Consider the following 25,134-nt stretch of genomic DNA (forward strand, 5'->3'; position numbering starts at 1 on the left):
ACCAGTAGGCTATTAGCACTTAAGCTTTTAGGGAGTCAAGTTACACACGGAGTTTTGACGGTTAGGGAGGGCAGTCAGCACCCTAACCCCATGTTGTTCAGGGTCAGTTGTATCATACACAATTATTAACTGTGTCATACTACAGATAACTATAAACTGCACTCTCTAGGAAGTGTTGCCCCTTTGGACTGTTTCTTAATCATTGAAGGATAATTATGAATAAAGCTCAGAACTCTCTAGAAAAACACCCGACTCAGTAAAAATTACGCAGCAACATGCTCACTGGCCCTCTTCTTTCTGCAATGCTGTAAGTTTTCAAGGTTGACCTGAATGCCTTACATCAGGAGCACTTGGCCTCAAAGGATGAACTTAGTGTGCTGCATAAATTATTAATCCCACCAAAGTACTTCAGGATGAAATGCTAATGCCTTATCCACCCAGAGAGTTTCACTATTGAATGTGTTTGCATGTCAGTCATCTCATTTCACTTCCACAAGGGCCCCAAGAGAAATACAGGCCAGGTCTTGACATTCCCCTTTCTTTCAAAGCAAAAACAGACTCAGAGCGAGGGATGGGCCTCAGGGTTCTGGCTACCACAAGGCCAAGAGGGTGTCCTTGTGAGTCTCCCACATCATTGTAACTCGGATTCAAAATTGTTTCCTCATCGATTTTATTTACCTTTTCTATCCCCACTTATTCCCCCAAAATTGAAGTGTCTTATTTTTCCTTCTTGTAAGAATTCACAAAAGTCTTGATTTTCCAATATGAATACAGTTAAATGCGAGAGAGGGGACAGCCGCACTACGCAGTGGTGATGATGTCAGCCTAGAAAGCTGCCACGAGTGTACAGCTTCATTTCCAAGCAGTGGAGAAACAGAGAAATAGAAAAGGGGTCAAATAATTCCCAAAGGAAGAATTTACATCAGAAATCTTCCTCTTTCAAGTTCACCACCATTAAGTGTTTTCATATTTCGACAGAAATGAATTAAGACCAAAATGGGTCCTCTGAAGAGGGGTGATGCCATATTGAAAACCACTGTCAGGCAGCTGGTAATGAAGAAGCCTCATTTCGTGCATTACAAAGCAATTCCTGTGATCACCTGAAGGCACATCACAGCCCAAGGAGAAGAAAGGGTGCCAGGTAGTTGGAGTGGCTGTTACCCACTTTAGTTAATGTCACATCACAGAAAGACATGACCTTAGGCAAAAACTGGCCAACTTGGGAGAGACAGGAAAGCATCTAGAGACAGTGCAAAAATATGGGGTCACCTAGTGGGAAAATCCACCCTTTCTGTACCCCAAGTATAAGATATAAGGTAGAAAATGTTCTGGAAAGCAAAGGCCCACAAAGACTCCTCAATTAAGAGAGGGCTCAGCTGTACACACAGATCAGATTACAGGATTTTGCTCCCACCCATACCCATGGCTTCAAGATAACCCTAAGTAGAAAGAGAGACACAGGTACAGATACGAGAAAGCAAACAGTATGAAGTAGGCTGGAGAATGGTGACTAGGTCAGAACTCTGGATGTAGTTATTAGCACATGGAACTGCCAGAAGCACAAATCGGAATTATGGGGGCGGGGGGGGGGGGGGGAGGATTGTATTGCCAAAGAAAAATGAACCCAGAATAAAGTCAATGACTATGGAAACATCCCAGGTCTCCCCCAAACTTTCACAAGCAGAAAGCAAGCTATGGAATATGTGTTAACTCCCAACCCCCAAGTTATACATTCTCCAAGGCCCCGAGCAGATGTGTCCATGGAAGACAAAGGACAAGGACAAGCCTCCCAGGGGCAGGGCAAGGAGTCCTGAAGGACAACAGCCAGAAGTTCTTCCTGTCACACTCTAAGAGACATGAATAAATCAGACACAGGCCACACTGGGACCAGGATGGATCACAACAAAGATCTTGCCAATATCACATCAGAGCACAGACAAAGCATGAAGCTTGTCTAAGCCATAAAACACCAGACACGGCTCCCTCCTGCCTAATGTGAGTGACAGCAGCTTCTTTACCAATCACGGCATTAGCCTTGTCCTAGCCCAACTTCCCTACAGACAAGATTCCTTGAGATGCTCATAAAATGGTCCCACTTACTGACAGCACTCCTTTTCTTGGACCTTGCCCCAAATGACCCAACCAAAGCCCAAATGCTGTAACACGTTCCTTCTAGCAATCTCTCACCTCGATGCCCATGGTTTCCCATGGTGTATGGTCCCAACCTACTCCATCATAGGTGCCAGGTGAGTTCCTGGTGGCCTTTGATTAGCAGTCACTGACAGAGACTTTCATAATACCTGCCCACGGGGTGTCACTTTGCTCTGGACTAAGGACTGATGTTTATCTTCCATTTCCTCCCTTTCAAAACGGAAGGTTGCTTTTAACCGCCCTTGTCAGCTCCACTACTGTACAGCGTAAGCAGCATATAACCTGTGGGTAGTTCAGTCACCAAACCATGAGTCACATCTAGATTTGATTGATTATCTCCTTGGGGGAGTGTACTACAGTTAGAAAAGAAGGACGCGGATGGGTATTTCTGGGCCAAGGAGAAGACTAGGACAAAAATGACCGACTGCCAAGCAGACATGCAGCTGCCAATCAGGGACTTTACTGCCAATGTTACACTTGCATTTAGATGGGGCCGTGTGACTAGATCTCCCCAGTGGAATGTATGCAGTTATGATATGTGTCATGTCCAGGCCAACAAGGATAAGAAGTATGTGTGCTTCCTCCAAGCTATACTCCCCATCTGCCAGCTGGACAAAAGGAAGTTCGGGCCCTAGAGGATGCCACCAACCTAGCAGATGGCAGGGCCAGAGAGAGCTACAAGGAGCCAGACCCAAATCATCACTGATGAGGAACATCCACAGTGGACTGTTACTTGAAAGAGAAGTAAATTTTCTGTGTGAAGTTCCAGCATTTGGGAGATACTGAAATTACCCCAAATAATCCAGAAACTGGGGACTAGAGGCACAGAGTAAAAGCATGATTGGACTCTGAGAAACCAGCCCTCAACTTGTGTTGGAACCACAAATGTGTAAACCCTAATGGTGAGAAGTCCTAAAAAGCAAACCAGCCCTCCCAAGAACCACAGCCTCGATCAGCTCAGCTAGTTGGCCTTAGGCCTACAATGGAATTAAGATGGCTCCTTTAAGACTGAAGAACCTTAGAGATAACAAACTAAAACCTCTCCAAAAATGATACAATCATCATAAGTCTCAAATTATTCCCTCAAAATAATTCTGCAAATACAATGTCTAGCACACACAAATAAGTAAGACACCATGAGCAAGAAATAGAAATCACAAGGAAAGAGAACAACAGAAAACAAAAAACCAGATCCACAAAGACATGAGAAGTTAGAATTACCTAATATAGACTATCAAAAAAACTACACCTGAAATAACACCAAAACAGACAACCCCTTTTAAATGGGCAAAAGACCTGAATAGACATTTCTCTAAAGATATACCAATGGACAATAAGTACATACAAAGGTGCTCAACATTACTAATCATAAGGGAAATGCCAATCCAAACCATAATGAAATATCACTTCATACCCATTAGTATCAAAGAAACAGAAAACAAGTGCTGCCGGGGATGTAGAGAAACTGGGTTCCTTATATATATTGTTGGTGGGGATGTAAAATGGTACAGCTACCATGGACAACAGTGTGGTGGTTCTTCAAAACATTTAACATAGAATTACCATATGATCCAGCAATTCCACTTCTGAGTATAACCCAAAAGATTTAAAACCAGGTTTTGAAGACATATTTCTATACCCTTTTTTATAGCAGCATTACTCAAAATGGCTAAAACATGGAAGCAACCCCAGTGTCCACTGACAGATGAGTGAATAAGCAAGTGGTCTACACATAAACAGAATATTATTCAGCCTTAAAAAAAAGAAATTCTAACATACACTGCAAATGTATGAACCTTGATGACTTTATGCTAAGTGAAATAAGCCAGTCACAAAAAGACAAATATTTTATGATTCTACTTACGTGAGGTACTCAGTTAAAACCATACAGACAGAAAGGAAAATGGTGGGTGCCAAGGGCTGGGGGAGTCAGTGTTTAATAGGTATAAAATTTCAGTTTAGGGGCACCTGGGTAGCTCAGTCGGTTAAGCATGTGACTTCAGCTCAGGTCATGATTTCATGGTTCAAGCCCTGTGTTGGGTTCTGTGCTGACAGCTCAGAACCTGGAGCCTGCTTTGGATTCTGTGTCTCCCTCTGTCTCCCTCTCTGCCCTTCCCCGGCTTACGCTCTGTCTCTCTCTCTCTCAAAAAATAAATGAGCATTAAAAATTTTTTTAATTTTAGTTTACAAGCTGAAAAAAGCTACAGAGATAGATGGTGGTGATGGTTGTACAACACTGTAAAGGTATACAATACTACTAAACTGTACAATTAAAAATGGTCAAGATGTTAAATTTTATGTTATATGTATTTTACTACAATTAAAAGATTGGAAAAAACAAACAAGCAAAAAATCCTACACTTACTATGGCCAAAAACATAAATGAGAGATTAGAAGCTTAGAAGATTAGAAGCTTTAGAAGATTAGAAAAAATAACATAGTTTTAAACTTATTAACAAAATAATCTAGAACTAAAAAGAAAAAAAATTCTGAATGGGTTTTTAAGCAGATCAGGTGCTGCTGAAGGGAGAACCGGTGAACTGGAAACCAGATCAGAAGAAAATACTCAAACTAAAGCATGGAGAGACCAAAATCTGGGAAACACAAAACAAAGGGCATGAGAATATATGGTGAGAAATTTAATACACATTTAACTACATTCCTAGCAGGAAAGAAAAGATGAGGCAGAAGCAATTATGAGGATAATGACAGTGAATCTTCAGACTTCTGAAAGACCTCATGCCACAAATACAAGAAGCCAACATAATGTAGGTAGGGATACATGGAACTCACTGAGACTATAGAAACCTAAGAACAATAAGAAGAGAAAAGCAATAGGAAATGCACAGATTACCTCCAGAAGCGCAACAGTTACAAGGACTGATGACATCTGAATAGTAAAAACAAAAGCCAGACACAGAGGAAAGAAAATTCCAACACGCTGAAAGAAAATAATGCCAACATGAAATTTAATATACAGGGGAGAGTCTTTTAAGAATAAAGGTAAGGGGCACCTGTGGCTCAGTCAGTTAAGCAGCCAACTTTGGCTCAGGTTATGATCTCACAGTTTGTGGGTTTGAGCCCTGCATCGGGCTCTGTGCTGATGGCTCAGAGCCTGGAGCCCGCTTTGGATTCTGTGTCTGCCTCTCTCTCTGCTCCTCCCCGACTCATGCTCTGTCTCTCTCTCTCTCTCAGAAATAAACATACATTAAAAAAACGAAGAAGAAGAAAGGTGAGAAGGTGATGTCAGGGAAAATAACAAAGTAATGACCTCTAAAAATCCCCTCTTCCATAAAAGCAATGAAAAAAATAGCAAAAATTGTCAGATTCAACTTTGTCAGAAATCTGGGATACCAGAGGCTTACAGCAATCTGGGGAGTATTTGTTAAAGGAAAACAATCTAGTCTCCCTAAGAACAGCACATTTGTGGTGTGTAAGCTTTCCCTATTCTCATTTTCCCCCAATGCCACCTCAGTTCTATAGTTGTCTTAAAAACCAACAGCTTGCAATCATAGTGGAAACCAGCAGGCTGGCAGTCACAGAAAGGGACGGGACAGAACAAGACTGGAACTCCCTCAAAGCCCTATTTCCAGAGAACTGCCATTATTTGACATGGCTAATAAGTTCCACTTGCCAAGATGCCTTTGTTTGGCCTGTATCAGAGTATGTCCAACGTGAAAAGCATTTTCCTCAAAGCTGTATGTCAAAACAGTTAGAATCAATTGTTTGACTGTGTAACTACCTGAATAGTAGACAACAGTTGGGGTAAAGAATACATTAACCCAAAGCTTAAAAGGAAAAGCTGGGAAATGAGATGTCTATAAGGGATTTGAAGAACTCCAATACATTCCTGGAAATCTAAAAGATCACGTGGATATGCAGAGTTGAGCACATACCCAAGGTTGTGTGAATGCCCAGGAAAGACCTGAGACGGCTTTGAGCACTCACACTGGGCTGACTTTGAGGCTCTGCACAAGCAAGAAGTGAAGACTCAGAGCCATAAACTGCCGGATTAAATGTTGAAGCACACTCCAATATACACTCAGAGCTTCTCAGGAAAGTGTAGGAGACTTACTGATTCCTGGCATTTAAGGAAATCTGTGTCCAATCATTAGCTGCTCACAAATGAGTGGAAATATATGTCACAGAATACAGACTTCGCAGTTCAAAAAAGTCACTAAACCAACAAAAACTACTACAACAAGCAGAAGTACCAAAAATCCCAGGGGAGAAAGAGAATCAAATTTTGAGAGTTGCTACATGTATTATATAAAATGTGTAGGTTTTGACAAATCATTATGAGACCGATGCGGGGGGGGGGGGGGGGGGGGGAGTGGGCAATATTGCCCATACACAGGAGAAAAAAAGCAATCAATAGAAACTGCCCCTGATAAGCCCTAAAGAGACTTAAAAGAGAAAGACTATACATAACCTATTTTAAATATGTCCAAAGAATTAAAGGAAACCATGTCTGAAAGATAAAATGAAAGTATGACAAGAGTGTCTCACCAAATAGAGAGACTACTGATAAAGAGACAGAAGTTGTAAGAAGGAACCAAATAAAAATTCTGGAGCTAAAAAGTACAGTAACTGAAATGACAAACTCATTGGAAAGATTCAACAGCATATTTGACAGGCAAGAACAAACTGGAGAACTAGAAGATAGGTCAACTGAAATTTTCCAGTCCAAGGAACAGAAAGTAAAAAGTAGGAAGCAAAATGAACAGAGCAAGAATTGGGCCCATCCTCTCTCCCCTGCTATACAACTCCATTGTGTAAACTGCATAAAGTCTTCCTTACAAAAAACAGAAAAGAACAGCCTCAGAGACCTGTGGGATACCCTGAAGCGTACCAACATATGTGTAATGAAAGTTTCAGAAAGAGAGAAGAGAAAGAAAGGAGTACAACAAACACTTAAAGGGATAATAGCTAAAAACTTACTAGATTTGGTAAAAAAAAAAAAAAAAAAAAAAAAAAAAATTACACATCCAAGAAGATCAATGAACTCTAAGGACAGACTCCAAGACACCCATACCGATACCCACACCGATACCCATGCAGAGATACATCATAATCAGCCTAATGGAACGTAAAGACAATTAAAGAATCTTGAAAGCAGCCAGAGAAGCAGCTCATCATTTAAAAGGGATCCTCGATAAAAGTAGCAGATGATTTCTCATCAGAAACCGTGGCGACTAGAAGGTTGTGGGATGACATATTCAAAATTATAAAAGACAAAGACTGTCACACAAGAATTCTACATCCAGCAAAATTACCCTTCAAACGCAAAAGAGAAATTAAGCCATCCTCAGACATAAAAACTGACAGAGTAAGTTTCTAGAAAACCTGTCCTACAAGAAACACTAAATGGACTCGAAGCTCAAATGAAAGGAAGCTAGACAGTACCTCAAATCTGGGTGAAGAAATAAAGAGCACCAGTAAAGGTAAATACAGAAGTAAAAAGAAAAGACAGAATAAATGTAATATTTCTGTTTTTTCTCCTATCTGAAACACAAGATAACTACACAAGGCAATAACTAGAAATCTGTGTTGATGTGCACAGAAGTATAAAGAGGTACTTTGTATGACAATACAGCACAAAGTGGGAAAGGAATGGACACATACAGAAGCAAAGTTTTTATGTGCCATTGATATTAAATTGGTATAAATACAAACTGAATCGTTACAAGTTGCTAACAGTAAGAAACTTCAGGTAACCTCAAAGAAAATAACTAACAAAAAATAGCAAAATTAATGACAAAGAAATTAAAAGAACACACTAAAAATATGTATATTTAATTACAAAAGAAGGTAGTGATGAAGGACAGAAAACAAGAGACATGACACATAGAAAAAAAATAGCAAAATGGCAGGAATAAATCCCACGTTTTCAGAATTGCATTAAATATAAATGGATGGAATAAAAACTCCATTTTAAAGGCAGAAATTATGTCGATGGATTTTTTTTTTTTAAGTTTTTGTTTGAATTCCAGTTAGTTAACATACACTATAGTGTTAGTTTCAGGTGTACAATGTAGTGCTTCATTGGGTACATCAGCCGGTGCTCATCATGACAAGTGCACTCCTTAATCCCCCTCACCTATTTCATCTACCCCCACCCCGGTGATCATCAGTTTGTTCTCTATAATTAGGAGTCTGTCTCTTGGTTTGTCTCTCTCTCTTTTTTGTCCCTTTCCTAGTTTGTTTTGTTTCTTAAATTCCACATATGAGTGAAATCATATGGTATTTGTCTTTCTCTGATTTATTTTGCTTAGCATAACACTCTCTAACTCTATTCATGTTGTTGCAAATGGGAAGATTTCATCCTTTTTGATGGCTGAGTAATATTCCATCATATATACGTTTTGTATATATATGAAATATGTATATATATACATATATGTATAAATATATGTGTATACACACACACATATATATATACCACATCTTCTCGTCTTCTTTTACCATCAGTCGATGGACACCTGGGCTCTTCCCACAGTTTGCCTATTATAGATAATGCTGCTTAAAAAACAACAAACAAACAAAAAGTGATCCATTTATATATATGCAGTATACAAGAGACTCTTTAAAACAATTTTTTTATGTTTATTTATTTTTGAGAGAGAAAGATCGTGAATTGCGGAGAGGTAGAGAGAGAGGGAGACAGAATCTGAAGCAGGCTCCAGGCTCCAAGACATCAGCCCAGAGCCCAACTTGGTGCTGGAACTCACGAACCGAGAGATCATGGCCTGAGCAGAAGTCAGACACCCACTGACTGAGCCACCCATGCACCCCACAAGAGACACTCTTAAATTCAAAGACACAAATAGGTTAAAAATGGAATGATGAAAAAATATATACCATGTAAACAATAACTAAAAGAGAGCTGGAGTGGCTATACTAACATGAGGCAAAATGGTCTTTAAGACAAAAATTATTACAGAGACAAAGGACATTTTTTTTAAATTTTTTAATGTTTATTTATTTTTGAAAGAGAAAGACAGAGTGCAAGCAGGGGAGAGGTAGAGAGAGAGAGGGAGACACAGAATCCAAAGCAGGCTCCAGGCTCTGAACTGTCAGCACAGAGCCTGACATGGGGCCCGAACCCACAAGCAGTGAGATCATGACCTGAGCCCAAGTCAGACGTTTAACCGACTGATTCAACCAGAAATGGAAAGTCTGAAAAGACATTGAGTTAGTAATTGGAAACTTCCCATAAGCAAAAGTCCTGGACCAGATGGTTTCACTAGTGAATTCTACCAAACATTTAAGAAGGATTAACCCCAACCCCTCACAGACTCTTCCAAAAAACAGAAAAGAACACTTCTCAATTCATTCTATGAGGCCAGTAATACCCTAATATCAAAACCAAAGACATCATGAGAAAAAAATACATAGACCAATATGGCTTAAGAATACTGCTGTCGGAGTGCTTGGGTGGTTCAGTCGGTTAAGCAGCCGACTTCGGCTCAGGTCATGATCTTACAGTTAGTGGGCTCTGTGCTGACAGCTCAGAACCTGGAGCCTGCTTCGGATTCTGTCTCTCCCTCTCTCTCTGCCCCTTCCCAGCTTGTACTCTGTCCCTCTCTCTCTATCAAAAATAAAAGTTAAGGGGCGCCTGGGTGGCGCAGTCGGTTAAGCGTCCGACTTCAGCCAGGTCACGATCTTGCGGTCCGTGAGTTCGAGCCCCGCGTCAGGCTCTGGGCTGATGGCTCGGAGCCTGGAGCCTGTTTCCGATTCTGTGTCTCCCTCTCTCTCTGCCCCTCCCCCATTCATGCTCTGTCTCTCTCTGTCCCAAAAATAAATTAAAAACGTTGAAAAAAAAAAATTAAAAATAAAAGTTAAAAAAGAATTTTTTTTAAATAAGAATACAACTGTCTTCTTTGGAAAAATGTCTATTCATGTTTTCTGCCCATTTTTTAATTGGAGTATTTGATTTTGGGGGTGTTGAGTTTTATAAGTTATTCATATATTTTAGATACTAACCCTTTATTGGACAAGTCATTTGCAAATATCTTCTCCTATTACATAGCTTGCTATTTAATTTTGTTGACGGGTTTCCTTTGCTGTGCAGAAGATTTTTACTTTGATGATGTCCCAATAGTTCACGTTTGCTTTTGTTTCCCTTGCCTCGGGAGACATATCTAGAAAGAAGTTGCTAAAGCCGATGTCAAAGAAGTTACTGCCTGTGTTCTCTTCTAGGGTTTCTGTGGTTTCAGGTCTCATATTTAGGTCTTTGACTCATTCTTATTAATGGATGGTGTATGGTGTAAGAAATTAGTCCAGTTTCATTCTTTTGCATATTGCTGTCTAGTTTTCCTAATACCATTTGTTGAAGAGACCATCTCTTTCCCATTGGATATTCTTTCCTACTTTGTCAAAGATTAATTGACCATACAGTTGTGGGTTCATTTCTGGGTTTTCTATTCTGTTTCACTGATCTATGTACATGTCTATTTTTGTGCCAACACCATACTGTTTTGAAAAATACAGCTTTGTAATATAACTTGAAGTCCAGAATTGTGATGCCTCCACCTTTGCTTTTCTTTTTCAAGACTGCTTTGGCGATTTAGGGTCTTCTGTGGTTCCATACACATTTTAGCATTGTTTGTTCTAGCTCTAGTGAAAAATGCTATTGGTATTTTGATAAGGATTGCACTGGATGTGTAGATTGCTCTGGGTAAAGAAGACATCCAGATGGCCAACAGACACAGAAGAGATGTTAAACAACACTTAACATCAGGGAACTGCAAATCAAAACTACGATGAGATATTGCCTCACACCTGTCAGATTGTCAGAAATCAACAATACAAGACACAACCGGTGTTGACAAGGATGTGGAGAAAGGGGAACCTTCTTGCACTGTTGATGGGAATTCAAACTGGTACAAGCACTGTGGAAAACAATTTGGAGGTGCCTCAAAAAGTTAAAAATAGAATCACCCTACAATCCAGCAATTACACTACCAGGTTTTGACCCAAAGAATATAAAAATACTAATTCAAAGGGATACATGAACCCCAATATTTATAGCAGCATTATCTATAATACCCAAATTATGGAACCAGCCCAAGTGTCCATAAACTGAGGAATGGATAAAGAAGACATGGTATGTGTACACACACATGTGCACGCGTGCGCATGCACACACACACACACACACACACACACACACGTGAGCACACTGGAATATTACTCAGTCATCAAAAAGAATGAAATCTTGCCATCTGCAACAACATGAATGGAGCTAGAGAGTATTATGCTAAGTGAAATAAATCAGTCCGAGAAAGACAAATATCATATTATTTCACTCAGGTGGAACTTAAGAAACAAAACAAATGAGCAAAGGGACAAAAAGAGAGAGGGGCAAACCAAGAAATAGACTCTTAACTACAGAGAACAATGTGATAGTTATCAGAAGGGAGGTGGGTGGGGGAATGGGTAAAATAGGAGATGAATATTAAGGAGTGTACTTGTCATGATAAGCATCAGGTGATGTATGGAAATCAGCACATTGTACACCTGAAATTAATATTACATTATACTGTATGCTAACTCACTGGAATTTAAATAAAAACTGTTAAAAAAAGAATACAAATGCAAAAATTCTCAACAAAATACTAAGAAACTGAATCCAGCGATATATAAAATGAATTATCCCCAGGGCGTCTGGATGGCTCAGTCAGTTAAGCGTCTGACTCTTGATTTTGGCTCAGGTCATGATCTCACAGTTTGTGAGTTTGAACCCCATCTTGGGCTCTGCGCTGACAGTGCCGAGCCTGCTCCAGATTCTCAGTCTCCTTTCCTCTTTGCCCCTTCCCCGCTTGCACACACTCTCCCTCTTTCTCAAAAATAAATAAACATTTTAAAAAAAGAAAGAAAATGGATTATCCACCATGACCAACTGGAATTTATCCGAGAAATGCAAGGTTGGTTCAACATAAAAATATCAATCGATATAATGAATGACATTAATAAAATGAAGAACGAAAAACACATGATCATCTCAATAGAAGCAGAACAAGCATCTGACAACACCAGCACTCTTTCACGTTTCTGACAACACCACTCAACAAAATAAAAATAGAAAGGAATCTCCTCAAACTAATAAAGGGCATCTACAAACACCTACAGCTAAAAACATACTTAATGGTCAAAGACTGAAAGCTTTCCCCCTAAAATCAGGGACAAGAGTAGAATGTCCACCCTTGCCAGAACAACTCAACATTGTACAAGAGGTTATAACCAAGGCAATTATACAAGAAACAGAAATAAAGGCATCCAGATTAGAAAGGAAGAAGTAAAAGTATCTATATATGCAGACTACATAATTTCACATAAAGAAACTCCTCAGGAATCCACTAAAAAACTTTTATGGCTAATAAAATCCATACTCGTGAACTGCAAGACTTATATTGTTAAGATGGCAATATTGCCAAATTGATCTACACATTCAGCACGATCCCCATCAAAATTCCACCTGCCTTTCATGCAAAAACTGATGAGTTAATCCTAAAACTCATATAGAAAAGCAAGAGACCAGGAATAGCCAAAACAACAGAAGAACAAATTTGGAGGACTCACTTCCCAATTTCAAAACTTATACTTCAAAAATAAAGAGACAAACAATCCAATAAAAAAAAAAAAAGGCCAAAGGATTTAAATAGGCATTTCTCCAAAGAAGACTTGCACATAGCCAATAAGCACACAAAAAGGAGATCAAGAGCATCAGTTATTAAAGAAATGTTAATCAACACCACAATGAGATACCCCTTCACGCCCGCTAGAATGGCTATAATCAAAAAACTGGAAAATGACAAGTGTTGGTGAAGGTGTGAAGAAATTGGAACCCTCATACATTATGGGTGAGAATTAAAAAGGTGCAAAATCTTTGGAAAACAGTTTGGCAGTTACTCAAAAAGTTAAACATACAGTTACTATATGACCCAGCAATTCCACTCCTAAGTATGTGCACAAAGGAACTGAAAATATGTATGTATACAAAAACTTGTACACTGACTGTTCATAGAACATTATTGATAACAGCAAAAAAGTAGAAACAACCCAAATGTCTATCTAATGGTGAGTGGAAAAATAAAATGTGATATGCCCATACAACGTGATACTATTCAGCCATAAAAATGAATGAAGTACTGATACATGATAGAACATGGATGAACCCTATAAATATTATACTAGGGGTGGCTCAGTCAGTTGAGCAACCAATTCTATTTCGGCCTTGGGCCGAAATTCCCAGGGCTGTGGAATCAAGTTCCGCCTTGGGCTCCGTGCTGAGGATGGAGCCCACTTAAGACTCTATCCCTCTTTCTCTCTCTTAGCACCTGGATGGCCCAGTCAGTTGAGCGTCAGACTCTTGATTTCAGCTCAGTTCATGATCTCATGGTCATAAGATCAAGCCCTGAGTCAGGCTCCACACTGGGCGGAGCCCGCTTAAGATATTCATTCATTCATTCATTCATTCATTCTCTCTCTCTCTCTCCCTCCCTCTCTCAAAAAAGAAAAAAAAAAAGATTCTGCCTCTCTCTCTCTTTCCCTCAGTCCTTCTCCCCAGCTCGTGCTCTCTCTAAAATTAAAAAAAGTATGTATTATACTAAGTGAAAGAAGCCAGATAAGAAAGGCCACATATTTATGATTCCATTCATATGAAATGTCCCTAATAGGCAAATCCTTAGAGACAGACAGTAGATTAATGGATGGCAGAATGAGGAGTTACTGTTAACAGTTATAAGGCTTCTTTTTAAGGTGACAAAAATGTTCTGGAATTATGTAGTGATGATGGTTGCATAACCTCGTAAATATAGCAAAACCCAATGAATCAGAAACTTTAAAAGGGTGAATTTTGTGGCATGTAAATTATATTCCCCCCTCAAAATTTAATTATATTTAAAGAATTTTTAAAACAAAAGTAAAATCAAAATACTTTTAGAAGGAAAAAAAAAGGGAGCGTTCTACTACCAGCTGATCTGCAGTAAAGGAATTTCTCAAGAAGCCTCTTCAGGCAGAAGGGAAACAACCCCAGAATGAAGATCAGAAATGTCAGAGAGCAACAAAAAGCAAAAAAAAGTGGATGAAGATGTGAATAAATATAAATGAAGACGGACTGTACATTAAATAACAACACTGTTAATATTAATATTTCATTGAGCTTAAATAGAGCACATGGGTTAAGAAACACAATAATAAGCACTTATAAGTCTGGAAAGAGTGAATGGAGTTCAAGTGCCTAAGACACTATGATCTCTGCATGGTCCACGAGGCAGGTATAACCGCATTATCTGGCTAAGTTAATAGCCTGTTATCTAATTTACACGGTAACCACGAAAAGAAAGAAAAGTAAAATGTAACCTCCCACACACTGAAGAGAGTAGAAAAGTAGAATGATTTTTAAAAATCCTAATACTGTTCTCAAATAATATAAGAAAAGAAAGAAAAGTAAACACAGAAAATGTGGGACAAGAGAAATATGCCATAAGAGTATGGACTTAAATTCAAATAGATTAGTAATTACATTCAATATAAATGAGTTGAATGTTCCACTTAGAAGATAAAAATTATCAGACTGGATGAAAAACAATCTGATTGTTTGATTATTTTGCAAGGTACCTGCCTAAAGTTTAAGAATACAGCAAGGCTGAAATTAAAGCGATTAAAAAAAAGGTATCATGCAAATATGAGCCTAAAGAAACCTGTTATGGCTATTTTAGCATTGCATATGATACCATAAAGGCAAAGATTCATTACTAGAGATAAAAAGAACCACTCATAATAATTAAAGTCTCAGTTCCTCAGGATGACATAACAATTTTATATTTGCACGCCCCTAACAACATGGTCTCAAAGTATATAAATAAAAATTGACAGAACTTCAAGGAGAAATAAGACAAATCCATAATCATAATGAAATTGGGTAATTATCTTCGTAATGGATATTAACCACCAGACCAAAAAAAAACACAAAAACTGTAAGAAAACAGAAGATGGGAGTAGTATGCTTACAAGTTAGCTGAATGGAATGTATAGAACATTTCACCTAATTCTTTTCAAGCACACAGAAATGTGTGAGAAAACTTACAGTCCATATTCTGGGCCATAAGGTACATCAGCAAATTTCTCAGAATTAAAATCATAAAGAGCAAGACTTGGGGCAATGCAATTATGCTGGAGAAGGGTAAGAAAATATGCATATGTTTGGAAAATTTTAAATATGCTTCTAAATGACTTATAAATGTAAAATATCATAACAGAAATTAGAAAATATAACTGCCTTACTCTGCTTGGGCTGCTATAACAAAATACCACAGAGCGAGTGGCTTAAACAATGGACTTTTATTTCTCACAGTTTTGGGCGCCGGCCTGGGAGGGTTCTGGCCGGGGGCTCTTCCCGCCTTGCAGAGAGACCTGTCTCCCTGCTGTATCCTCACGTGGAGAGGAGAGAGAGAAAGAGGGCAAGTTCTCTGGTCTCTCCTCATAAGGTACTTATTCCATCATTAGGTCATCACACTCATGACCTCATCTAAACCTAATTACTTCCCTAAAGCTCCACCTCCAAGTACCATCTTTGGGGTTTAGAGCTTCAACAGGAATTTGAGAGGGGCACAATTCCATGTACAGTACAGAGTAAACAATACGCAAAATACCCCAAATCGAATTCTGTATGATGCAGCTAAAGCATTACTTATCAGGAAATGTACCACCTTAAGTACACATATTAGAATAAAGCTGCAAATTAATAAATCAAGTATTCACCTCAAAGTAGAGAGAAAACAGCTACAGAAAAGGAAAATCATGGACCAATTTCACTCAGAGACATGGATGCAAAAATCCCACGCAAAACATTAGTCACTGAAATCTAATCAATAGAAGAATAAGCTAGTATGGGGCGCCTGTGGTTCAGTCAGTTAAGCATCCAGCTCTTGATCTGGGACTCTCTTCCTCTCTCTCTGCCCCTCCCTCACTTGCTCTCTCTCTCTCTCTCAAAATAAATAAACATTGTGAGCAAGTTATGTTTATACAGTAGTCATCTGTAGGTGACAGAATTAGTTTTATTTTGCTTTTGATACTAACATTTACTTTAGAAATTTTCTAAATAAACACTCACTTAATGAATCAGGAAAAATGTATTTGTAAAATATTTTCAAATTAATAATTTTCTGCTGATCTCCCATAGTTATGAAGTCAACTAGCTCATGAATGGCAAGAAGAAAAGAGCAAAAGTTAGATCAGAAAAGCCACTTCTGAGCAATCTCAAGGCTACAAGACCTTATGTGTCTCAGTGTTGTTATTTGGTTAGAACAAAGAAAGGGTGGATAGGAGTAGAAATGGATTTACAAAGATAGGGATGTGATAATAGCAATTCGTAGGCTTTTTGCCCAGGCATTAAGGGAGCGATCTCATACACAAATGTGTCTATAAATAGAATCCATACTGCACTTTAATGAATAATTTAAAAGCACTTTGCAAACAGGGTTAAGAAAACAGGAACCTAAATGCTCAAAAATCAATAGTTCTGTCCTATCCCAACCTGGTGAGTTACAGAAACAGAGGTTTGAGCTTTATGGTATTTTATAGAAACACTGGAAGCTGGATAGTTAAGTATCAAAAGATTTAAAAACATCTATAAGCTCTGACCTAATAATTCTGCCTTTAGAAGCTTATCTTTCATAAATTATCAGCGATACAATGATTTTTGTATAGGTTACTGATTATCGATCAAAGCATTATTTACCATGGTAAAAGTTTAAAGCAGCATAAATGTTCAGATATAGGGAAGTGGCTCAATCAATTGGGACACCCACTGGAATAGTATGCAGCCATTTAAAATCATATCTTAGAAGAATATGATTATGACACAAGGAAACTCTATGTGGTACAAAGAAAGAAAGCTGTCCATAAAACATTATGGAATGAATCTGAACTTAGGATATGTATATCATACCACATATAAAAGTAGAAAAACACATTGGCTGTTCTACTTTTTTTTTTAATGTTTATTTTTTTATTTTGAGAGAGCACACCCGTGAACGTCCACGCACACACCCACACGTGAGCAGAAGGAAGCAGAGAGAGGGGGAGAGAGAGAACCCCAAGCAGGCTCCACGTTGTCAGCACAGAGCCAGAGAAGCAGGGTTCTCTCACAAACTGTGAGCCGAAATCAAAAGCCAGACTCTTAACTGACTGGGCCACACAGGCGTCCCGTGCACTGCCTATTCCCGTGTGGTAAGATTATGAATGTTTGTGTTGTCCTTTATACTTTCTGCTTGCTTCAATTTTTCTACACAAAACGTGTATCACTTTTAAAAATAGGAAAAAGTTTTTTAAAAAAATAAAGAATGGATTATCTCAATTAGATTCAAATTATCCTTCATCAACCCAAATTCACTTCTAGTAAGGGTAGATGGGAGGTCAGTAAAAATCTGATACATTAGGTGCATAACAAACTCACAAACTTAGCAACTTAAGACCATTTACATTTGTTATCTCACAGTTTCTGGGAGTCAGGAGTCTGAGTCGGCTTAACTAGGTCCCCTGCTTAGGGTCTCACAAGGCTGTAATCATGGTATTGGCCAGGCCATGTTCTCATTAAAAGGCTCAAACGAGGAAGAATTCACTTCCAAGCTCACTCGGGTTCGTGGTAAAGGTTGTTTCCTTGCTGTAGGACTTAGGGCCCCTGCTTCTTAGTGGCTATCCCTGAAGGCCACCCTCAGCTTCCAGAGGCCACATAAAGTTCTTGCCATGTGGGCTGCTCCAACATAGCCACTTATTCAAGCCAGCAAAGAGAGTCTCTACATGAGTTTCTAGCAAACTGAATTTTATATAATGCAACAATATCACAGAAGTGACATCCCATTACTTTTGCCATACTCTATTGATTAGAAGCAAATGCTACTTCAATGGGAAAAGATTATACAAAGGCATGAATCATGTGGATCATGGGAGGGCCACCTTCATACACCTGTCCACTATATCTGGCCTCCCAGGGCAGAGCCCAGGCAAAGGAAGGAAACATGTGCTTGGATATGAAGACTGTTCTGATCAAATGACTACCCACAGACAAATCTGAACCCTGCTTTTTCTACACAGAACGGTACTGTAAAAAGTGAAGGGAGAATTCACCACAAGTCAGAGTTAACACAGAATTTAAGCAGGGAGGTGGGAACTGTTCCAGCTTGAAGGATAGTTAAGAATTACATTAGTGGAGGGGCGCCTGGGTGGCTCAGTCGGTTAAGCATCTGACTTCAGCTCAGGTCATGATCTCACAGTTCGTGAGTTCAAGCCCCATAGGCGGCTCTGTGCTGACAGCTCAGGGTCTGGAGCCTGCTTCAGATTCTATGTCTCCCTCTCTGCACCTCCCCGACTCACACTCTGTGTGTCTCTCTCTCAAACAAACAAAAAAAACCAGAATTACATTAGTGGAAAGGGAGACTTTTCCTCTGTGATAAGGAGAAATAGGCAAGAATTCCCGAGATGGATTTTGGAGAGTAAACAGGATGGTTTGTTCACAGCAAATAAAAACCAACGTGTCTAGCTTCACATTCTAATCAGTCCCCTGATGACCAACACACTTGTAGACGTTGCACACTTGCAAACCTTCAAACAAGACCTAGAGAGGAAGACAGTTTTGAGTTTTGACTAGCTGTGCAGTAGTGACATCAATTAACCTCCATAGTTTGGTAAATATTACTCATATTTACCAGTATCCAGTTGTCCTGGACTTCTGAGACAGGGAAAACTCTACCTGCTGCTCCATTTGAAACTAAGTATGACCAGAACGACTCCTCCTGGCCAACAAAACATGAGAAGAATGGATCCGCAACCCTTCTAAAGCCATAACTGCTGGCGCCAAGTCTCCGTGTTCTAAAAGGGTCCAGGATCCAGAATATTTGAGAATCCATTTTGCCAAATTTCCAAGGAACAAAAATCCCTCCCTTTCAGAAACTATTACAGAGATGATAAAGCATCACCTTGATACCAAATCTGAATAAAAGCAATACAAGAAAAGATTATTATTTGTCAATACTTCTCATGAAAATACATGCCAAAATCCTAAATTGAATCCAATGATAATTTTTAATGTAGTATGTCATGACAAAGTACAATTTATCCCAAGAAATCAAGGATGGTCTAAAATTAAAAGATTAAAATATTTCATCTTAGTCACAATTTAAAGAGGAAAAAAAACCATCAAGAAAAACATTTATTAACGTTCAAAATCTATTAATGATTTTTAAAATCTTTTATCAGACTATTAGCAGAGGAGACCATCCTTAACCTAATAAAAGGAATCTACCAAAAAACAATAACAAACTTCGTATTTAAGGCTCTAAAAGTAATGCTTTTAAGATGTAAAACAGTATTAGCATAGCCTTATCAAAATTTCTATACAGCTTTGCCTAGTGTCCAAACGATGGAAGTAAGACAAAAAACAAATAAAAGATTTAACGGCTAGGAAGGAAGAAACGAAATTATCATTATTTACATGGAGAAATCAGAAACAGATCCATATAGTTGTAAAATTTTGTATGTTTCAAAGGAAGCACCGCAGATCTCTGGGGTAAGGATGGTATAAATAGTATAATAAACAGTACAGTACAACTGGTTATACATCGGGAAAAGTTCTAAAACTATATGTCTACCTTACACCTCACACAAAAATAAGTTCAGAGTAGAATACAAAAAGCAAATGTTCAAGCCTTTTTTTTTTTTTTAAAGATGAGGATATCTTATGACTTGGGGTAACAAAGAATTTCTTAAATAAGACTTAATAACCACAAACCATAAGGAAAAGATTGATAAATTTGACATAAAAATTAAACATCTTTTCATCAAAACAGCATTTTTAAAAGGATTAAAAAAAAAAAAAGCAGGGCACAAATAGAAACCAGAATATCTAAAGGACTTCTAAAAAGCTTTAAAAAGGACAACCCAGGTAACAAATGGACAAATATATTAATACAATTTACAGAAGAAACCCAAGTGGCTAATAAATGGATATAAAAATCTTCAAACTTACCAATAATCAAGAAAATGCAAAGTAAAACAGTGAGTTCATACCTAGTTGACAAAAATTAAGACATCTGAAGATACAAAGGATTAGAGAGGATGTGAAGAAACAAACCTTTGTTTGGAAAACACTTGGATGACTGCTCTGAGGCTGGAATTGGGCCCATCCTACATGACCCCACAATCCCACTTATAAATGTAGACCTGGTCCACTCTCTCCTGAGTGCCCAGCACAAAGGAAATGGGCCAGTGGGAGATGGCAATAAGCAAGAGTGGAGACTGGACAGACGACTAGGAGAATGACTTCAGATGAGACTTAGGCCAGGTAGGAGTATCATATGCCAATCTTGCCGGGAGATGAAACGAGGGATCAGAACCACGCTTACCTGGGGCAACCTCCTCCCAACAGCAGCTGAACTGTTTTGTGTTCTACAGCCTATCTGACCATGTTATCTCCTCTTTAAACTTCACCAGCTAAAACTTTCTAGAGCAGTCCCAACTTGTATCAGTTTCCCAAGGCCACTCTAACAAATGTCCACAAATGTAGTGGCTTAACACAACAGAAATTAAGTACCTTACAGTTCTGGGGGTCAGAAGTGAGACACAAGGTCTCACTGGGCTAGAACCAAAGTGTCGGCAGGGCTGTGTTCCTTTCAAGAGGCTCTGGGGGAGAATCCATTTTCTCACCTTTTCTCACTTCTAGAGCCTGCCCACAGGCCTTAGCTTATAACCCCTTCTATCTTCAAAGGCAGTAATGATGGGTAGTCTTCCTCAGTTCACAGCACTCTGACACTAGCTCTTCTTCCATATTTAAGGACCCTTGGGGTTACTCTGCCCCCCTCCCCTGCCAGGGTAATCCAGAATAATCTCCTTATTTTAAAATGAGCTGATTAGCAACCTCCATTCCATCTGCTACCTTAAATTCTCTTTGCCACATAACATAGCATATTCATAGGTTCTGGGGATTAGGATGTGGGAGGCCATTATTCTGCCTCCCACACAACCTCCCCTCAGCTCGCCCCCACACCTCTGAGTCCCAACACTTCCACAATGCCTTTCACACCTTCAACCACCACACATCCTATTCTCCAGTTACACCAACCTTCTTGTCCTTTTGTAATGAATTCATACCCATCGGTGCCCAAACAATTACAACTCACCCTCCAGGTCTCAGACCAAGGCTACCTCCTCTCTGAAGCCTTCCCTGATTCTCAGCCTAAATTAATTACCCCTCTTCAACACACCAACCCAACTTTTTATGTATCCCAATTGCAGTACTGTGGCCCCCTGTAACCATCAGTTTGCATGTCCTGTCCTCAATCCAAAGTGGAGTCCTTCAATGATAAATACTCGGTATCATTCCCCTGTGGATTTCCAGATCACAGCAGGGGCCTTGGCAAAGAGTGGGCACTCAGACACTATTTCTGAAGCTTGGAGGAGGCAGAAAGAAGCCCTGGGTTTCCCTCAACAAAACAGGCGACTCTTTCACGGGGTGACCTGAGTTAAGTATTCAGTTGATGGGGCCAAAGAACTAGTTCAGATACTCTTAACAAAACACCTCAACAGCTGTGCATAGTTTGATGCACAATTTACTATCATATGGAAGAATCTCTGTACCCGTTATTTTTTATTGCCAACCTATGGGGCAATTCTAAAGGAACAGAAAATTAACCTCAAGAGAATAAAGAATTTACCTAAATTGATCTAAAATGGTTTACAAAGATGTCCTCAAAATTACAGAAGAGAGAGGAGATGCTGCTCCAACACGGCAAGAATGCCTGGTTCCTGCCCAACAGGCCCACCACGTACAACAGAAGGCCTGAGCCCCGCTCTGGGAAGGCTGGAAAGTACCACATGAGTGTGAGGGATGCTACAATTGACCTTGTTTAGAGAAAAACAAACTGCTTCTCGTACAAATATGTGTACATATTATAGTAAAGGTACATTTTTTAAGAGGGTGGCTGTTAAGGAAACAGGCTCTCACTTAGTTTCAATGGTTTATTACCTGATGTCCATACTCCAGCAAGAAAATTCCCACCTGGTGAGAAGGAGACTAAGTAAGGGAAAGGTAATGTTGAGTCAGCACAATTATCCATTTTAAAAAAAGAGACAAAAACATGGTTTGAGTTTCTAAAAGATATGCTTGCATTCAGGCTCAACAGAACTCCCCTGTCCAACTTTTCCTCAATTGTGTAAATTTCGAAAATGCTTTTTAAACATACTCCAAAAAACCCTCTCACGCTGGAAATTTAAGACGAAGACAGAAACAGAGGACACGTGTTCAGCACCATGGACAGTGGGCGCACCAACGGGCCGTAGGGGACCTGCCACTAGGGCTGAGAGCTCAGAGATATCAGGGCTGCCCAAAACCTAGGGCATTCATTCACCAGTGTTTAAGTGGAGAGTGATTCCAATACATTAGCTGGCATTTTTCTTTGTTTTGGCCCAAAGGACCAACCTTTACCAAAAGGATGTCCAATTCCCATCTACCAAGATTTGCTTCAGTGATGACTTTACAATAAAGCCCTGAGGTTTCTGTGAAAATAGGAATGACTTTGCCACTGACACAGAGCAACCAACCCAGGAACGGGCTACAGGTCCAGGAATGAAGTTGCTCAAACTGAAACACAACGTGCAGTTTTGAACGGCCAAACTGTTTCAGGGACCTCACCGGGTTTCGCAAATATAAACACAGCATGCTCTCAGCCTCACTCCAACGACAGGAAAAAAGACCGCTTCCTTTTAAACACCTAGAAAAATGAACCCAGGTGCTGAAATTGTCTCATAACTACCAAAAAAAGTAGAACCATAAATCTGGATATTTTCTCTTTTTTTTAATGTTTATTTATTCTTGCGAAAGAGAGAACACAAGCGGGGAGAGGGGCAGAGAGAGAGGGAGACACAGAATCCAGACACCGGGAGGCCGAGCTGCTCTCGCGCGTGAAGGCGCTGGGAATCAGCTCCGCTCGCGGGGACGCACCTCCACCACTTCCTCTGACTCCAACGTGCAAGCCGGGCTCCAGACACAGACAAGGGGCAACCCTCCGCCCCTGAAAGCGAGTTACAATTTGGAAGGGCGCGCGACGGCCGAGCCACAGGGGGAGCTGGAACGGCAGGGCCTGGACCCCGTCTAGCCCCCGAGGTCTGCTCAGGGCCCCGCTGCCCTGACGTGCCTTCTGCGGGTCACGCGCCGCGACTCCCGTCGACGAGAGCGCCGCCCGCCCGCGCGCAGAGCCCAAGGCGCCCGCAAGTCCACGTCGCCCGGCGGGAAGGGCGGCAGGAGAGGTAACCCAGCCTGCGCTACTCTGGCCCGACTTCTGGTTGACTTTCCGATCTGCTAAGCGAGCGACACGCTTCTCAACAGGAAGGAAAAGCGGAAAAACAAACACTTGAGTAAACGACGCTTCCAGGCGCCGCACGGTGCGGACTATACACCCGTTCTGACGCACCCCAAGTAAGAGGAGAAAACACAGTGACCCCACAGAGCCTGCCCGCGCCCCGCGCCTCCCCGACTCGGGGGCGCCGAGGCGCGCCGGGGGCCGCCGCGGGCAGCCCGGGTCCCGCTCCCGGGAGCGGGGCGCCGCCTACGCCCGCCGGCGCGCGCTCCCACCGCGGCTCCCGCAAGCCGCCCGCGTCCCGCCCGCCGCGAGCGCCCCGAGGTCTCCGCCCCGGTCCGCCCCGGTCCCGAGCCACCAAACTCCGGCACGAAATCGCGGCAGGTGCGCGCCCGCAAGCGGGGCCGTTAACTCTGATCTTGAAGGCGCAGCTCCAGTAACTTCGGGATTCGGGGCAGCGGGGCGGGGGTCCGCGCCTCCCGGAAGCCGCTGCAGACCTCCCTCCGTCCAGCCGCCGTCCCGCCCCGCTACCCCGGGAGCTCCCGGCGCCGGGCCGGGGGCGCGGAGACCCCGCGGCGGGGTGGGGGGGTGGGGGGGAAGGGCGGCCGGGCGCGGGCTGAGGCGCGGACCCCCGCCCCCGACTCCGCCCCGCGCCGCCCGCCCCGCCCCGCGTCGCCCCCCGCAGCCCGCCAACTTGGTGGGGCGCGGGAGGGTCTCAGGCCCCTCGGCCTCCCCGAGACGTACGCCCCCAGCCCCGGGCCCCGCGGGCAAAGTTAGCGGCCGCGGGAGGTCGCCTCCCCCTCCCCGGCCGAGGCCGGGACCCTCGCTCGGCCCCCGGCTGCGACCTCCCCCCACCCCGTCCCGGCTCCCGCTCTCCCGCCCCTGTCCTCGACCCCCGACCGCGATCCCCGGCCCTGACCCCGGCCCGACCCCTGGACCCTGGCCAGGACCCCCGGCCCCAGCTCCGCCCGCGACCGCTCACCTGTCCGCGGAGGAGGGCGTGCCCGCCGGCTGGCCGGCCGGAGCCCGGGGTGGGGCCGAGGGTTGGTGACGACCGGGCGATCCGGGCGGCGGCGGAGCCTGAGGCGACCGAGTCTGAGGCGACCGAGGCGGCGGTAGCCGCTCCTTGCGCTCCAGCCGAGGCGCTGCGCGCGGCGCGGGCCCGCCCCTTCTGCGCTGCCGACCAATCCCGCGCCGCCCGCCGCCGCTGGCCCCGCCCCGTCCAAGTGCTGGGCCTCGCGAAAGCGGGCGCGGCGGGCCAATCGAAAGGAGGAACGGTAAGGGATGAAGCCTATCGGAGCCCGGGAAAGCTCTCTGGAAAGAAACCAATTAGCGTCGCGGGGCGAGGGGGAGGTGGTGAGGCGGGACCTATGGAGATGGGGGCGTGACGGAAATTGGGGCGGGGTCTTGGGCAAGCGAGTCACTGGCGGTGGGCGGGGCCATGAACCTGTCATGGAGCAAGGGCGGAGCCAGACTTGAGGCGGGTCCCAAGGAGGGGAGGGACCATAAATAAAGGGGGAGGGGTCCCAGGAGAAAGGGTAATTGGCTGGGGGCGGGGGCAGAGAAGCGACCACAAGTGGGCGGTCCCAGAACTGGGGCGAGGCCACAAAAGGGGCAGAACAAGAGG

General features: G+C 42.1%; 1 protein-coding gene across 21 annotated transcripts in view; it reads right to left on the bottom strand.

The window, feature by feature from the left end:
* The window catches only part of PCBP3 (poly(rC) binding protein 3), a 273,712-nt gene extending 249,041 nt beyond the window's left edge, over positions 1-24,671 (bottom strand). For 17 of the 21 annotated variants that reach the window (XM_060640652.3, XM_078452662.2, XM_078452670.2 and 14 more), the window contains exon 1: positions 24,490-24,593. The gene's annotated coding sequence lies outside the window, so the exon portion shown is untranslated. Of the gene's footprint in view, positions 1-24,489 lie in introns of all 21 variants that reach the window. The other 4 variants (XM_060640653.2, XM_060640641.2, XM_060640661.3 and 1 more) reach the window with 3 other exon arrangements.
* Between the last annotated feature and the right edge of the window lie 463 nt (positions 24,672-25,134).

Source organism: Panthera onca, chromosome C2 (assembly GCF_046562875.1).
Source record: "Panthera onca isolate mPanOnc1 chromosome C2, mPanOnc1 haplotype 2, whole genome shotgun sequence".
NCBI lineage: Eukaryota > Metazoa > Chordata > Mammalia > Carnivora > Felidae > Panthera > Panthera onca.